Here is an 18,594-nt window from a genome sequence, read left to right as displayed (position 1 = left end):
TTTATACAGGGTGAAGTCTTGCTGGGGTTTAGTTCTATGACCAAATCACTCAAGCGTGCAGCTACGTCTTTCAACACTTCTGGTGTTGTCTGTTTGATAAGGTTTGCAACATTTAGGCCTTGTTTCTATGTGTAGTGAGGGAAGTGAGTCTGTCAGAACTTTCTGTAGAGGGCAGCTAGAGAGGGAGAGTTAGATTCCTGCTGCTAAGTTTCACTAACAGGAATTACATCCAAGGAGGTACAGAAAAAGTTATGGACCAAGATTAGCTTGTTACAAACTAATCTGGCATTCCAAAGGGCACAAGAGAAGAAGGGGGAGGCTTGTTCTGGGAATATGGAGGATAGCAATTAAAAAGTGTGTGGACTGCGGCTGCTGCCAGATAAAAGGGGGTGCTGGGTGTGGTAGTTAGACTGAGGAGGACCAGGATTAGGGGATACATCTCCAAAGGTTTACATGAAGGCACATGCCAAAGTGCCCTTAAGCCCCCATGCACACTGGACGTTTTTGGAGCTGCTGTTAGCAGCGTCAGACTTTTGTTTTTGCAGCTGCAGAATGCCCATCAATGTTATTCTATGGCCTCATACACACATAGAGCTTTTAGGAGCTCCAAGTGGCATAGGCGTTTAATAGCTGCAAAAAAACCCAGGACCAGTGCGTTCTGGAGCTGCAGCGTCAAGCTGTAAAAACGTCTGACGCTGCTAAAGGCTTAATAACGTGGCTTAACGTGCGTTAAGCCATGTTATACGTTTTTTTTCTTCCATTCAAAATCAATGGTTCCCTATGGAAGCCCATTGATTTGAATGGAAGGCGTACTGCAAGTCGGATCCGGATGATCCGACTTGCGGTGCGACTTGTGATGTGAGAATCTTGAGGGAGAACTCCACGCCAAAATGGGGAAAAAAACGGCATGGGGCCCCCCCCAGGTTCCAAACCAGGCCCTTAGGGTCTGGTATGGAATTTGAGGGTAGCCCCACGCCGAAAAAACGGCGTGGGCCCCCCCCCCCCAAAATCCATACTAAACCCTTATCCGAGCATGCAGCCCAGGAAAGGGGAGGGGATGAGCGAGTGGCCCCACCCCCCCTGGACCATACCAGGCCACACGCCCTCAACATGGGGGTGTGGGTGCTTTGGGGCAGGGGGGGCTCTGCACCCCCCACCCCAAAGCACCTTGCCCCCATGTTGATGAGGACAAGGGCCTCATCCCCACAACCCTGGGTTTGGTATGGATTTTGGGGGGGACCCCATGCCATTTTTTCGGCATGGGGCTACCCTCACATTCCATACCAGACCCGAAGGGCCTGGTTTGGATCCTGGGGGGGGAACCCCACGCCGTTTTTTTCCCCATTTTGGCGTGGAGTCCCCCCCTCAAAATTGTCACAGCGCAAGTTGCACTGCAAGTTGGATCATCCTGATCCGACTTGCGGTGCGCCTTCCATTCAAATCAATAGGCTCCCATAGGGAACCATTGATTTTGAATGGAGGCAGAAAAAACGCTGCTAAAAGCAATGTGGCCAAACATGCAATAACGCAAATGGAAAAAGCTACTAAAAGCACGTTTTTACAGCTGCTTTTTCCTGGCGTCAAGAAACAGCTTTGGAGCTCGTTTTTATGACGCCCTGTGTGCATGGAGGTTATAGAATGTGGTTATAGAATAAGCAGGGGGTGATGAGTCCAGTAATGAGGAAGGGTCAGGACAAAGGGTGATATACTGTATGCTGTAAATAAGCTGGTAAGGAGAAGAGGCAGGATATAGAGCACATGTTGAAAAGTGCAGACATTAGAAAGCAGACTGGGAAAGAAAAAGCTGAAATAACTGGTTGAAGAAATATCGGTAATTTTCAGTATAATGTTTTGCAAAACAGTTTGTTGCTGTTTTTTTTCTGCCTTAGCTAGAGTACTGTGCTAAAATGTCCCCTGATATTTCTCAAGATGGTATTTTAACAAGATATTATCTACTAGTGCCATCACGATCACAGCCACACTTTTCCTCAATGCCAAGTGTAGGGGTGTTGTTTTTGTTGTTGTTTTTTTGTTATTTTTGGAGAAGGTGGATATTGCTGAGGGAATTAGGTGGGATACTCCAAAAAAAAAAAACTATGTACATGTTGGGTACAGTAAACTCCTTTCTGTAAAGCTGGAGCAGAAGTCCCAGGATACAGAAAACTGTGAATTTGACTTGGAGCAGAAACAGTTAAATGCAGAGCTGAAGCAAAAGTCCTTACAAGTGGCGGCTGGTGCTCAAAATTTTTGAGGGGGCGCAAACAGAAAAAATCTAATAGGCATTGTTTTGCGGCAAAAAATTGCATGACTTTGAGGTCACAAAAGTGTGAAAGGGGCCTTCAGTAATCAAAGTATAGTGTGCCCCCATCAATGCAAGTTACTACAGCGTGCCCCCATTCAATGCATGGTTACTACAGTGTGCCCCCATTCAATGCAGGGTTTCTACAGCGTGCCCCCATTCAATGCAGAGTTACTACAGCGTGCCCCCATTCAATGCAGAGTTAGCATAGCGTGACCCCATTCAATGCAGAGTTAGCACAGCGTGCCCCCATTCAATGCAGAGTTACCACAGCATGCCCCCATTCAATGCAGTGACCAGCATGCCCCCCATCAATGCAGTGACCAGCGTGCCGTGCCCCCATCAATGCAGTGACCAGTGTACCCCCATCAATGCAGTGACCAGCGTGCCGTGCCCCCATCAATGCAGTGACCAGCATGCCGTGCCCCCATCAATGCAGTGACCAGCGTGCCTCCCATCAATGCAGTGACCAGCGCGCTGTGCCCCCTTCAATGCAGCGACCAGCGTTCCGTGCCCCCTTTAATGCAGTGACCAGCGGGCCATGCCCCCATCAATGCAGTGACCAGCGTGCCGTGCCCCCATCAATGCAGTTACCAGCGCGCCGTGCCCCCATCAATGCAGTGACCAGCGTGCCGTGCCCCCATCAATGCAGTGACCAGCGTGCCGTGCCCCCATCAATACAGTGACCAGCGTGCCCCCATCAATGCAGTGACCAGCGTGTCCCCCATCAGTGCAGTGACTAGCGTGCCATGCCCTCTTCAATGCAGTGACCAGCATGCCCCCATCAATACAGTGACCAGCGTGCCATGCCCCCTTCAATGCAGTGACCAGCATGTCCCCCATCAATACAGTGACCAGCGTGCCATGCCCCCATCAATGCAGTGACCAGCATGCCCCCCATCAATGCAGTGACCAGCGTGTCCCCCATCAATGCAGTGACCAGCGTGGCGTGCCCCCTTTAATGCAGTGACCAGCGTGCCCCCCATCAATACAGTGACCAGCGTGCCGTGCCCCCTTCAATGCAGTGACCAGCGTGCCCCCCATCAATGCAGTGACCAGCGTGCCGTGCCCCCATCAATGCAGTGACCAGCGTGCCATGCCCCCATCAATGCAGAGAGACTTACCTGCAACCATGGATACTCCTGTCCCCCGGCGTCTCCTCGAGTCCTCCCGCCTCCTCCTCGGCCATAGGCATGCGTTCGCCTTTCGGCCAATCAGAAGCGGGTCTCGGGTGATTGGCCAGGAGGTGGATCCGTGTGACAATAGCTAATTTTCATTCACTATTGTCACACAATGGGTGGGCTCGGGCGCACTGCTCTGCGCCCCGGGTCCACGCTCTTCTGAAGCCTCTGGCTCTAATCAGTTGACAAAAAAAAATCCCATTGAGCTCCTGCGCCCCCAACACACCGGCCGCCACTGGTCCTTACATATAGCAAACTGTGAACTTGTCTGTGTAATAGAAGCAGTTAACATCACACAAGATTCTTCCTTTAGAGCAACAAGAGCAGAGTCCCTTAGCAGAGAGCTAGATAGACTAAGCTATTCAGGACACCAGCTGATGTCCCCTTTGAACAAACACACATCTGACTCTCTAGCACAAGAGGGGTGGCAGCAGTCCAAAACTCTATAACATCTTTCAGAAGTCTGTACTCACAAAATGTCCAGGGGCAGTTGGTCGCCTTCTTTCAACTTCCAAGCGACACCTTTCTCCAGTGATACCAGACTAGATCTTCAGTGGGCAGCCCCTCATTCAGCTCTCTGTAGCTTCAGCATCCAGGCCCTCAGGGCACCCACCTGAGGCCTTACTAACAGCAAGCACATGGCAACATTGCTCTAGAGAGCAGCAGCCCTCCAGGCTGGACTGATCCTCTGCAGGAAAAGACCCAGAGCTCAGTGTCTCAGAGAATATATACAGGCTCCCAGCATCCCTCAGGGCCCTGCTCCCAGGGATTGGCATAATTATTCATACTGCAATCTGCATAGCTCTACACCAATGTTCCAGAAAATTCTCACAGCTCTCTGGCAAGCAGAGGGAGTAAAGTTCCGTTTACATTTGTGAGATTTGTCATGCAACATCAAGTTTCTGATCGCCGCCATTACTGGTAAAAAATATATATATCCCATAGAGTGTAGATGCTATAACTTTTTATTTTGCACATATTGCACAGTTAAATTGCACAGTGATATTGCACAGTGAAAAGTACAGGCTGTTCTTGTCTCCATGCGACATCCTCCCAGCCTGTCTCCTTGCACCCCCCAAAATTTTCTTTGACACCAGAAAAATTTCCCTCGTTCATCAATAATTCTGTAATAAATAAATATACCGAAAAGAGGTATATCCCTCACGCTACTAGAAGATAACACTAATACCAATGTAAACCTACCAGTGATCTCATATATAAATGTTAGAAAGTGTGTGTAGCAGCTGAAGTCAAAAAAGATATATGAAAAAAGTTTTAGCCTCTACATTGAGCGGCTACCTTCAACGTTTGCCTAAATGAATATTAAATGTGTATAAAAAGTTCAGTGCAAGGATAAATATCACTTGTGGTCAACACTTAAAGTCGAGTCCCTAGTGTGGAAAGTCGGTGTGGTGTGCCTGAACCGACGTAAGGGGGGTAGCCTGTAAATAAAGAGGGCACCCCAAAGGTAAGAGGTTGAGAAAAAAAGGGTGAAGGAGGGTGGGATGACGTACAGCGCAGCAGCAGGCCGGCATAGCGGAGGGGCGGCGCTATATAGCCCGCTAGCTCCTCCCACAAATACCGGCCTGCGGCCGAACACTTGTGGTCAACACTTAAAGTCGAGTCCCTAGTGAGGAAAGTCGGTGTGGTGTGCCTGAACCGACGTAAGGGGGGTAGCCTGTAAATAAAGAGGGCAAAAGAGGAAGCAAACAACACACTTTATTCAATACAACTTAAGTCACAAGCCTATGAAATGCCAGTCTTAACTCCTTCTCTGGGTGAGGAATATAGACCTGGAAGGCGTCTGACTCCCACCGACCAAGCCTTTTAATGATATGGCCTGGCGTGTTATTCCCGGAGGCAGCCGAAGCCGCACCTATCCGGAAGGAGTGACCAGAGTGCGCTGCAGGGTCCCAACCCAGTCTGATACAAAGAGTTCGGATGTAGAAAATGAACTTGGACGTGGTGAGGGGAACGCCCAGTAACGTAAAAAGCGGAGCATGGCTGGGAGAGCTCCGGGACTGGGCCATGAACTCATCCAACACTTTGACCGGACACCAAAGATTCCCTGATGGGTAAAGCGGGATGGTAACGGGGCAGCCCACCTGCCTGGTCTTAGTACACTGGAGCGTCAAAACATAATGATCCCCCCGCTTGACCAGATCTCGTTTGTGGAGACAAGAGCGCCCCTCTGCTGAGGAAGTAACCGTAAACTCCCCGGGCCTGAGAAAGCCGTAGAAGGCTAGGTACATGGCAGCTTTCACAACCGTATTAGTAAATGGCTCAAAAGGGGCCGAGTCCAGCAAGTTGGAGAGAGCCCGGAATTTCTCCCCATCAATCGGCAACCGCCTGACCGAGGTATGGCGATCCACCTTGCCAATACCCTTCAGGAGGCTCTTTAGGGGATATGCCCTGAGAAAAGGTAAGGAGTTTGGCTGGTGCGTTAGGACAAAGTGTTGGACACCCGCCAGATACAGCTTGACAGTACTGGCGGACAATTTGAGCTGGAGGTGGCAAAAGGCAGCAAAGGCGACCATCGTCTGTACCGAATGGTCGTCCAACCCGAATTCCCCTAAGAACCTTTGGAAGATTGACCAGGCCCGGTCGTAGGCCTTCCTGGTGTTGGCTGACAGAGCCATGCGGGCCAGCTCCCGTCCATGCGCCACGATCCGGGCTAGTCCAGGACCAGTTCCTCGAACTCTGGGGTCCGCGTGGGGCATCTGTCGGCCGTCGGGTGAAGGGCGAAAAACACCTGCAATTTGGACCGGGAAAGCGCATCAGCGGCTGAGTTAGAGTGGCCCGGGATATGCTCACAGTACAGAAAAAACTGGTAAGTGGCAGCAATCAAGGTCAGCCTGCGAACCAGCCTCATGATGGTCAGGGATGATGACCGGCCCCTATTGACAATGTCACAGGCCGCCATGTTGTCACTAAAACATTTGACTGCCATCCCTGACCAGCACCTACCCCAGGTGACAGCAGCCGCCACAATAGGGTATAACTCAAACAAAGCTGAGGTTTCCTGGAAAGCTGGTAAGGCAAGTGATTCAGCCGGCCAACTAGCCCTGAACCATGAGTCCCCAAAGATGGCCGCGAACCCGGAATTGGCAGCCGCATCCGTCCAAACACGGGGGACTGGGAGGAGATGGGCGGGATGAACATGGAGATGCCGTTCCAGCTTTCCAGGAACTCAACCCACATACCCAGGTCCGCCCTGGCAGGAGGATCCAAGTGGGAAATGACGCCCTCCGGAAGACCTGGCAACAGCCGCAGCAACCGGGAGATGAAGGACCTGCCCTGGGGGATGATGCGCATGGCAAAGTTCAATGACCCGATCAAGGACTGCAACTCTTTCCTCGAAAACGACCCTAGTTCCAAAAACCTGCCAACTACCTCACGAATGCGATTAAGTTTGTCCTGAGGGAGGCTAGACTGCATGGACACGGAATCCAGGGTAATCCCCAAGAAATCCAACCTGGTGACAGGACCGACCGTCTTGCCTGGTGACAGAGGGACCCCCAAGGTGGAAAACAAGGCCATGGTGCTCCTCAAACTGACCGGCGTGCATTGACTTCGCTCGACCAATAGGAAATCGTCCAAGTAATGCAACACCGTGGGGCACCTGGATATGTTCAGAAGGAGCCAGCAGAGTGTCTCTGCAAATGTATCGAAAATCCTCGGGCTGCTTTTGGACCCAAAAGTCAACCTGATAGCAAAATAATATTTCTCCCTCCACTTAACACCGTGGACATGCCATAAGGAGGGGTGAATGGGCAGGAGCTTGAAGGCATTGGCGATATCCGTCTTGCTAAGCCAAGCGGCCCTACCTGCCCCTAGAATGGCCTGGATGGCGTTGTCCACGGTGGTATAGTGGAGAGAGAACTCGGCTGATGGAATAAGGGAATTAAGGCTAGGGTTGGTGGAAGAATGAGGAGCCGACATATCGATTATCAAACGTTTTTTATTAGTATATTTGCTCGTAGAGATCCCGATGGGGTTGGTACGCCAGGAGGAGAAGGGGGGGGCCGGGAAGGGACCTAACATGAACCCCTCCTGCACTTCCTTCTCGAGCAAAAGGTCCACCGACTGCGGGTCCTCCCTGGCCGACAGCAAGTTGGGACATTCCAATGTCCCAGAAGGAAGAGACACCAGCCCCGTGTGGAACCCTCCCGAGAACCCCTGAACCAGATACTCCACCAGGTGAGGAGAAGGATGAGCCTGCAGGTAAAATTCCAACACCTCAACCTTGACCCCGGCTAGTCATTGTTTAGGGTTGATCCTGGACGGGCACATGGATTTAGTGTGGGCCCTAAAACAGATGGAACAAACGTGGAGCAGCCTGCAGGCACTGAAGCTGCATGCACCCCCGTTAAAATTGTTACAAACCTGGGCCTTACCTAAGAAAACGATAGGACGACCCAGCTTATCCCTAAGGCCACGCTGTTCTGACCTGCCAGCTCCCCCCCCCCCCGGAACCCCGGCCGGGGAGGATTCCGCCTCCACGGGACACAGGCTGGCAGAGTGTGAAGTGGAGGAGCATGTGGCACAGGAGGGAGGTGCCAAGCCTGCAAAGTGCCTGCAGAACAGCTCGGTGTCCAAAAGACTCCAATCGACCCGTACGTTAAATTGAGCCAAGGCCGCTGCCGCCTTGGCCGAGACTGACTTGTGAAAGTCAAAGAAGGTGAAACCTCCGTATTTGTGCCCTAGATCCACGATTTTATGCAGGTAAAGATCTAACTCCTCCCGCCGATGTGGGTATACGGAACACAATACGTCCCTGTAGATACCGAAGGCCAGGACAAACTCTGGGATCGTGAGTTTCTTATTGAGCCTGGGGTCCCTGGCCTTCATAACAACGGACAAATCCCCGTAATTATAGATTTTATTCTCCACATAATTCCTGGGAGGCGATAAGGAGAGCCACCAAGTTTACATCCTTCCCTTCCAAGATATCCTTGCGGAGAGCTGGGGGGACCATGTGGGCCGGGGTGATTATAGGAGAAACCGTAGAAGAGGGGAAAAGGGAAACTGGGGGCCTACCCTGATCACTGGCGGGAACTGGGGACAACACCGGCAAGGGAGGAGGAGGACCCCTCTGAGCTGGACTGGCGTCTTCCAGCTTAGTCAGCCTGTCTCCGATGGACTGCAGGGAAGACAGGATAGAGTCCAGGGTCCCTTGCATAGCTAACGTACAACCCTGAGAGCTTGTGCCCAATCCCGGATCTTCTGGATGTTCCGTCATCAACCTAAAAAGTTCCGCTTTCCTTGCCGTGGCTGGGAACGGGATCCCCTTCTGGCGTAGCACCGCCGAAATTCTCGGAATAGTCCAAGACCCATATGAACCCAGCGAGGATGGAACCCGACGACCCCTGGGGGTACCAGATCTGGCGGGGGTGCAGGGCCTGGCTGGCGTGGAGGGGGATGAAGATCCTTCTTCCAGGATGGCTCCTTGAGGCCCGCTGTTGAAGAAAACAAAGAACAAAAAGCCCAAATCCGATTAATACCGTGACGTGCTGGAAGAATCACTGGCTGGCTAGCTAAAGCCCAAAGGCGAAGAACTTAACTACCCCGTGACAGGTGAGGCCCTGCTAGATGCCAAGCGGCTGATGAGAGGCTCTACCTATGATTCTGGCCGAGGGGCATGAGCCACTGACGTGGTGGCGGGAACGTTGGCCTCTCGGTGACAGTACAGAATCAAAACGAGTGGCCGTGACAGGTGAGGCCCTAGCTATAAACCCATGAGAAGGGTGGAGCGAGGCGCTAGCTTTGATTTGGCCCGAGGGGCGGGGAATCTCCGACGAGATGGGGAGTTGGCCTCGCGGGACCGGCTATGAAGGGGGGGCTATGGGGCCAGCACCTGAACCCTGACAGCCAGTATGAACTCGCCCTGCGGGGGAGGGGGGGGGGACAACACGAGACAAGAACAACACAGTTGGAGTGCAACAACGACAGTGCTAACAAAGAGGACAACGACATGAAGTGCGGTATGCACAGTGGTGATGAAGCCGTGACGGTGCCCAGGCACCGATGCATCACCAGGTGGATCACAGAAGAGTGGAATGAGCCTGAAGAGCAACCGGCGGGGGCCTAACCACCGGGCGCAAGCCAGACCGAAGACTAAGTGAGTGGAGGAAAGGGAAGAAGTAGCCTAACGGTGTCTATGGGTGACGCCAGCGGCGTCTGTGAAGACTAGATAACCGGAACCGTGTGGTACACAAAGGAACCTGGACCTGACATAGTACCTGATGCCGGCATTGAAGGACATGATGAGAACCTGCAGGAGAAAAGGCAACGGTCAAGGGGGGGTCACCCATACCCCCCACCAGAACATGACATGGAACCAGGAACAACACAACCCTGCCATGCTAATGAGGCCCCCCCCAACCCCCGAGCACCAACCCCCCCCCCCACGCAGGGTACCTAAGTGACAAAGTGGGCACAGAAAATGCAGGAGGACGTGGGCAGAGGTACCGAAGCTGGCAGGAGGCAGTGAGTACACAGAACATGAATACTTAAAAAGGGGGTAGCCGTGGCTTGACAGAGAGGCAGGCAGCGTGTGCGTGAGCCAGAAGGTGGAATAGCCGTGGCCTACATGGAGGCAGGCAGTGTGTGCAAAGAGCCTGTGTGGTTTAGCCGTGGCCTACAGGGAGGCAGGCAGTGTGTGCAAGAGAGTCTGCGTGGTTCAGCCGTGGCCTACAGGGAGGCAGGCAGTGTGTGCAAGAGAGCCTGTGAATTAGCCGTGGCCTACAGGAGGCAGGCAGTGTGTGCAAGAGAGCCTGTGAATTAGCCGTGGCCTACAGGAGGCAGGCAGTGTGTGCAGAAGACTTCCCCCCCCCCTTCCCCCCCCCATGCCCTACAGGTACCTGATCCCCTGCTGAACAGCGGGGAGAAGCAGCCACGCAGAGCTGGCAGCTGGACGAGCAGGCGGCGGCCGGAGGCAGAGGAGATGGGGCGGATGCCCGAGAAGGCTGACCACAGTACAGGCAAGGAATAGCTGGGATGCCGCAGGACCAGCGGGGCTCGGTGCCAGCAGCGGTGACTCTCGCGTCCTGCCCGGAAGTCCGGTCCACGATACCGCGATATCCGGCCGACGTCAGGTGACCACCAAAACACACCTGACCAGCCGAATGACGTACAGCGCAGCAGCAGGCCGGCATAGCGGAGGGGCGGCGCTATATAGCCCGCTAGCTCCTCCCACAAATACCGGCCTGCGGCCGAACACTTGTAGCACCTGCACCTTATTCTTGCACTGTCCCAACATGGTCCCTCTTTTGTATAAGTCGCAGTGTTTTTATTGTAAAATTTGATGTTTTTCTACTATTTCTGTACGTATCAATGAATGTATACCTTATTATTACTACCATGGTTCTTTGTGTAATGCCCTTCAAAGTCCCATTAGAGAGTTTTTCGCTTTTTCTGTGATAAGTTTAGGGATGTGGGTACACACTAGGCTGCTCCTGCCTTTGACCTAACTTTTGTCAATATTCATTCAGGCAAGCGCTGAAGGTAGCCGCTCAATGTAGAGGCTAAAACTTTTTTTTATCAATATCTCTGTGTTACTCATACAGTAACTCATCTCACTTTCAAAAAAACGGCTTAAGGCTTAGCTAAACCCAAGAACAAAATTATAATATATTGCAGCTTGTCAGTCTTTATATTTGGCATCTGCAATAAGCTTTTTTTGCTCCCAGTCTCAAAAGAGGTGAAAATAGCAGTGCATTTCTGGCAAAATCAACAGCCATTTTTTTCGTCCTTACCAATAAATTATATTAATATATAAATAGAAGGTGGACCTTAAAATCAATTATAATACCTTAATGTAGAACCTTAATAATAATATCAACCTATTAAAAAGTGGAAATATATATATATATATATATATATATATATATATATATATATATATATATATATAATATATATACATACATATATATATATATATATATATATATATATATATATATATCCACTTTTTAATAGGTTGATATTATTATTAAGTTTCTACATTAAGGTATTATAATTGATTTTAAGGTCCACCTTCTATTTATATATTAATATAATTTATTGGTAAGGACATTATATATATATAGATATATATATATATATATATATATATATATATATATATATATATATATATAATATCCTTATTCGCTTTGAATATTATCACTGACCATCAGTACACGTATGCCATAAACCCACATCATTACCAGCGCCTATTTTTTCATTCGCTTAATATTTGCAATTTAAGTGGCACAACACCATTAAAATAAAAAAAATGGCAGCAGGTATTTGCTCCATACAAAGGGCCAAAACATTAAAACCAGGTGCCTTCACCTTTAATAACTAGCCATTTTCTGTACTTGCTAAAATGTTCTTAACCTGAATAAGGAACACTAATGACACCACCACATTTATGGGCAACCTACTATATAAAAAAAAAATAAAAATTCTTGGGTTTAATTATACTTTAAGCAGTTAGCATCTTGAATTCATATGTTTGTCATTTTTTCTTGTTGGATTGCCTAAACCTTCCCGTTTATGATGTACTGTATGTACAACATACGTTATGTGTGGGATAAAGCTAATTTACTGTGGGTAGAGCATACTCATTCCACTCTATAATAAGTGTCAGACTCCGGTATGCTGAGATGCAACTCTAATGACCGCAACCAGCAGAAATCAATGAATACAAAAGTACTGGTCAGGTTACAGTAATATGTGTACATCATTTCTTTCCTAGGTAGAAATGATTTTACTGTCTATTAAAAAAATGAACTGTTTTCTTTTGTCAGGGTACAGCACTGGGTAATGCAGGATAATTCATTGAAGTTATGGCATTGGCGTGTGTTTTTCTTTGTGTTTACTCTAAATATACAGCTAAGATAGATCATTCTGTGCAAAACTGTAATTCAGTTCAAGAATTTATTGATTGGCAGAATGGTGTTTAGTCATTTATCTTCATTTTTATGCCTGTGGATCAATGGGTGCTTTGGAGAACTTTTTCAAAGGAAACAATAGGTGTAACTAATGAAGCTTCATTAGAGAGAAGTAAAATAACATTTAGCGATCCTTTTAATTTGTATAGAAGCAATATATACCCTGTGAATCACTTGTATCTCAGAAGTATTGCTAATGTGATTTTCCTTTTTTTTTTAAATCCTGTAATAATTGTCATCCAAGGTTATAGATTAAGCCGTGTCTTGTTAAAGAGAATAAGCAATATATAATTTTATATATTCATAACATTACTGTTTAAATTTACTAATCACTGACTTTGAAGTAGAAATAAACTTGTATGATGGTCTAAACCAGGGATCCTCAAACTACGGCCTTCCAACTGTTGTGGAACTACACAACCCATGAGGCATTGTAAAACTCTGACATTAACAGACATGACTAGGCATGATGTGAATTGTAGTTCCTGAACAACTGGGGGGCCATACTTTGAAAACCCCTGGTCTAAAAAAATACCAAATCAAGTTAATATATATTACACAAATCTCATAAAGCAAGCAAAAACATTTATTTTACCCTCCCTGACTGAGCCAAATCCTCCTTCATTTGCGTCTCACATGATTTCCTTCCCAGACACTGCAGGACCCGTTGGGAGAATTTCAATAACAGAGGCAGGTGTGGCCAGGCTACAGGCTTGTGAGTCAACAGGGACAATAATGAGAGACACCCCTCTGCAACATTTTGTTTTAACCCCCTGCAGTTCAGGAAGGCACAGCCTAATTGAGAATGGCAATTATGCTCTGAATTCAGGGGCAGTGTAGCATCTATGCCACCACAGGACCAGAAGATGTATAGGGTAGACCTTAATGGCAGGCTCAACCAGTAATTGTGTGACCTTGCAAAGGGACTAAGTGAAAACTCTAATTGCAAATACACTTGTATTCCAGTGCTGCAGCACACATTTTTTAATGGGAGTGAATAGGTCTACTTTAATTGAACCTACCCTGGCCACCAATGTGTTAAACATATGTAAATGGAGACATTTACTAAAACGGGAGCACTCTGGAGCAGCTGTGCATGAAGGCCAATCAGCTTCTAACTTCAGCTTGTTTAATTAAGCATTGACAATAAAACATGGAAGCTGATTGGTTTCTATGCAGAGCTGCACCGGATTGTGCGTGCTCCAGTTAAAGCAAATGCCCCCCCCCCATCCCCTTTAGTGCCTTAGGGTTATTCTGTTGAGTCAGTCTTGTGATTTTCACACCTTTGCAACACTACGTAGCCAACCAAGGAATCTTTTTAGATTCCACTGTTATTGCTCATTGGTCAAGCCTGAATAAATGGATCTGAATCATCACCTCTAATCAATTAGCAGGCAGGTGACCCAGCAAGCTTTAAACATGGGACTAAAACATTAATTTCCCAGCTTGTGCAGTATGGAATATGTGTGTTAACTGCAAGTCTGGATAAACTAAATATGTTATTTGGCAGGTTAAAAAGTTAACATATATTACTTCAACTGTGTATTTTTCTATTTGCCTGGAGCAAGGCTGGAATCCAGACTGATATTGTCTAAACAGAGACATTTATATTCTTACTTAAATCTTAGCATCCTTTGTGTATTTCTTCAGGATCTGTGCAGTAATCCAGCAAAAATAACTCCTCCGCTTTGCCTTTTTGCAAAGTTTCCTGTAAAAAAAGACCAGTCAGTACTACTCTCTATGGCACAGGTGACTTGTCTTGTATCCTTCTCCCTGTATCTTTCTGCAGGCAGCCTGTAAGGGGAAGACCCTTTGGGTTTAACCCACAACTCTGCTCTCTGCACACGCTGTATAGAACACAGTGATGATGTCACTGCTTTTTTTTTTTCTATAAGATAATATCTGGTTTGCAAAGGCATTTGGGGCAGAAAACGTGGATGTAAGTCCCTTTTGGCTATTTAGGAACATATATGACTGAAATTGTTGTACCTGTAGTTCAACTTAAAGGGGTTGTAAAGGCTCATTTTGTATTATTAATATTATTAAAAAAATAGACAGGTTCATATTTACTTGCTCCGTGCAATGGTATTGCACAGAGCAGCCCTGATCCTTCTCTTTTAGGGCCCTCTATTGCCACTCGTAACTCCTCCTCTTCACTGTGTGCCACCATAGAAAGCCACTTCCAATGGGGGTGCACATTTGCGCTTACCCCCCGCGCTGGGCTGTCTGCATTCATTGACCTGCACATGCGCTTTTCTTTTTTCAGGTCTGGTGGTGCGTCAGACATCATGACTGACGAAGGATCTACACCGGGGAACATTTTTTTTTAAAAAAGGAATTGTTCAAAACTCATGTTGTGTCTTTATTTACTTTTTACATTCAAGTTGGAAGAAAGAAAATCGCATAATCTTTGGCTTGCCTTAGAGTATGGAATTGTTTTTTTTTTTTTTTTTTTGCTGTTTGTGTCCCTTTAGGAAAAACGTACTTCCTGTCATAGAGACAGAGCAGGAAGCAGGAAGACAGTTGTCACCAATTGGAGTATTTTCCTTCTATTTCTGCTCCTCTGATAACTCAAACATGAGGGTGAATCTCCCTAGTAGAGACACAAGTGATCATAAAATCCTGACTCTTCCACATTCTTTCCCTAACAAAAAAAAAAAAAAACACGTTTTGCCTTTCCCTACACTTTAAGTCTTGAGATTCTTACACATACACAGAGGTACAACATCGCATTAGTGGCTGGCCAGGAAGATGTCTTCCGATGCATCACAGGCTGGCATGAACAGGGCCTGGAGCTCCATACCAGAAACAAATTTGAGTTTTTGCACATTTCACTTTCTTTTCTGAGCTGAATAGACAAAGCCGATTACACTGTCACCTTTTTAACAAAGGTTTTCTTGAAGGGTATTCATTTTCTAGGCACTAAGAGAATAATTTGACAAAGAATACACTTTTTACACCAAGAGTTTAAAATAACCTGTTTAATAAAGCTTTTTTTATTATTATTATTTTCTTAGTAAACTGTTAAAATTTAAATAACGAGTAACTGGAACAAAAGTTAATATGATGTAACAAAACTGATTTCATTCTGCCAAATAAATGACTGAAACTGTCACCATCTTTTATTCAACTCTTCTAAACCATCTGCCTGATTCTCAAAACCTTGACAGAAAACTCCAGTATTAAAGCTGGCTCACCTTCTAACTCCAATATGCTGGAGGCAAAGACCAATCAAGTTGGACAGTCATACCATTGTGGGCTGCTCAGTGGATAAGAACATAAATGAGAACACATCAATATTAATTGGCTTATAAAATGTATGGGAATTCTATACAACTAATCAGCCAGCAATTAACTGTGAGATAGCTAGTAATAGCCAAAAAAATAAACATAGGTAATTGGCTGGTCTTACGCACACTGTCCACAATTTTTGATACATCCTTAAATGTTTGTCTAAGCAAAGTGTGCCCATGTGCATCTTTGCAAAGAATTGTATCAAAGGCAACAATGTATTCTTACTTAAATTAGATTAAAACATACAGTAGTTGATTTTTGACCATTTTAATTAAAAAACAGTTGCACCCACTGTAAGGATTTCACTTCATTGAAGGTTTTATTTACCTCTGCTCCATACATACTGGGGTTGATTTTCTAAGGCCCCTTTCACAAAGGCTTTCCGATCCGGTCCTCCTGTCAGTTTTTCAGGTGGAACTGATGGGATGCTCCATGCAGCCCTATGGAACAGCAGACATCTCCGCTGACACCCGCTGCTATCTGATCCAATCCTGTTTGTTAAATCCGGACGGCTGGAAACCCTATTTTCAATCCGTCTGGAGGAACGGATCAGATAAGATCGGATGGAAAAAGACAGGCAGTCCGTTTTCATCTGATCTCCCATAGAGTAGAGTGAGGATCTGACAGCTCCATCTCTGCACAGTAAGTGGAGGCGGAGCTGTCATCCGCCTGCAAAACGGAGTCGGTCGGGCGCACCACCTGTGTGAAAGGGGCCTAAGCTGTTCACTTTGAAAGGGAACTTTCTCTTAGCGCACTGAATGAAGCAAAGCTCCACTAACTTACAACATCCAATCATGTGCAAGCAACGTTTTTTTTTTTTTTTTTTCTTATTTTCCTTACATTGATTGGGTAGTAAACAAGCAAAAAATTGGGGGAGCAAACTCTGAACATTTTATATCTAAAGCCAGTGCAGCTATGGACCAAGCAACATGTATATTAAATAAGAATAGCGCACACATGCACATGTGTGCGCTATTCTTATTTAATATACATGTTGCTTGGTCCATAGCTGCACTGGCTTTAGATATACATGTTCAGGGTTTGCTCCCCCAATTTTTTGCTTGTTTATTATGTATTCGGTCTGACCAGACTTCTGAGGTTGAGCATCCCATCCCCCACACACACCTGTACTCTATTGGTGTCCACTATCAAGTAGATATAGGAGGAGTCCCCTGTAGTGCATTAGCACATCTTTCCCAGCAAGGAGTGTTGTCTCCAAGGGTAAGAGAGGCTGGATTCACCCCTTTTTTATGGATAGTGTAGGACCCACTGATAATGGGGTACTTTGACGCAGTGGTGGGCTTGAGCACGATATGGCCATATGGTGGGACTAAATCCCCATTTTTATTTATGGAATGTCTCCATATTTGGTAGTCATTTCTTTTGCATGTGTGCTATTTTCTTATTTAATATAAATATTGATTGGGTAGTGCTTTGAGAAATTAATCTTACATCATATTAAACAGCATGAACCCCAGAGATAGAGAGCTACCAGTTTGCTTTTAGGGGAAATAGATCTACAGAGGACGCCATTACATTGGCCTTGCATTCTTTTATGTCTCATTTGTAAAATAAGAATAGTTATGCCTGCATGTGCTTTATTGATTTTAGTTCAGCATTTAATATGATTTTGCCAATCAAACGTGTTGCTGAGCTGAACGTTTTGGGATTGAACCCAATGCTTTGTAACTGGATTTTGGATTTCCTGGCTTATAGGCAGCAGAGGGTAAAAGTTAGTAATTGTTACTCATCAATGCTGTCCTTTAGTACAGGGGTGCCACAGGGGTGTGTGCTAAGCCCCTTTCTGTTTACTTTATACACTTATTATTGTGTTTCTCACTCCGAGATGGACTCTGTGTTAAAATTTGCAGATGACACCACTTTATTGGGGAAAATAAGGGACAGGGACGAGTCTTCATATCACCAGGATATAGAAAATCTAGTCGGATGGTGCAAAGAGAGCAACTTACAGTTACATGTAGCAAAGACAAAGGAGATTATTATTGATTTTAGGAAAGTACAGGAGGTAGGTATGAGCCAGTGGTGATTGAGGTTGAGAGGCCAGAGGAATTCCACTTTCTGGGAACAATAATTTAGGAGGATCTATTATAGACAGGGCAAATATCCTGCCTGGTAAGCAAGGCTCACCAGAGATTGTACTTTTTGAAAAAGCTATGGAGGGTAGGCTTTTCAGAGCGGGCCCATTTAGCTCCTATAAAGCTGCCATTGAAAGTGTGCTAATGTATCACATTCCTTTGTTGCAAGGATCATGCACAATCTATGACAGAAATGCCCTGCAGAGGGTAACATAAAATGCACAGAAGAATATTGCAGGAGATAATCTGCCAAGTATTGATGAACTGGAGGAGGGGAGGTGTCTTTGGAGAATGATTATTATATTGGAAGACACTTCACATCCTAGTAATGCTCTGTATACATTGCTACCGTGTGGTATAGAAGTTTTGGCTCTTCCACTACCAGGTTGCGGAATATCTTCCTTCCTTAACCACTTACCGACCGCCCGCCATCGATTTACGTTGGTACTTTGACGCTAAATACCGGGGTTATGGCAGCAGATAGTATTTTTCAAAATGCCTGGCGGTCCTCTTTAAGATAAGGGTGGTCCCACCCTTACGGTGCGGTAGAAGAGGTGCTCCCCCCCCCCCCCTTCGCGTCCCGGTCGTTTTCCCTGCTTACCGGACCCGCAGCGGGGAAAACAATCCAATTCTCTCTCCTCACAGACTGTAATTCGAATGAGGGCAAGATGGCCCCCAGTCCACTCTATGGTCTTGGAGGACCGGAGTAACATCAAACATTGTCTCCTAGCAACCGCTTTAAAGAGCCAATTTGTTTCCAGCAATTTTTTTTTTCTTTTTTA

The 18,594-nt window shown here is 46.7% G+C and overlaps 1 protein-coding gene across 1 annotated transcript in view; it reads left to right on the top strand.

The window, feature by feature from the left end:
* The window catches only part of CNTNAP2 (contactin associated protein 2), a 2,507,009-nt gene that overhangs the window by 2,111,566 nt on the left and 376,849 nt on the right, over nucleotides 1-18,594 (top strand). The gene's annotated exons all lie outside the window — the stretch shown is intronic.

Source organism: Pelophylax lessonae, assembly GCF_965119305.1.
Source record: "Pelophylax lessonae genome assembly, chromosome: 5".
Lineage (NCBI taxonomy): Eukaryota > Metazoa > Chordata > Amphibia > Anura > Ranidae > Pelophylax > Pelophylax lessonae.
Note: the sequence above shows the minus strand (reverse complement) of the source record. Positions and strands in the feature narration are given on the sequence as shown.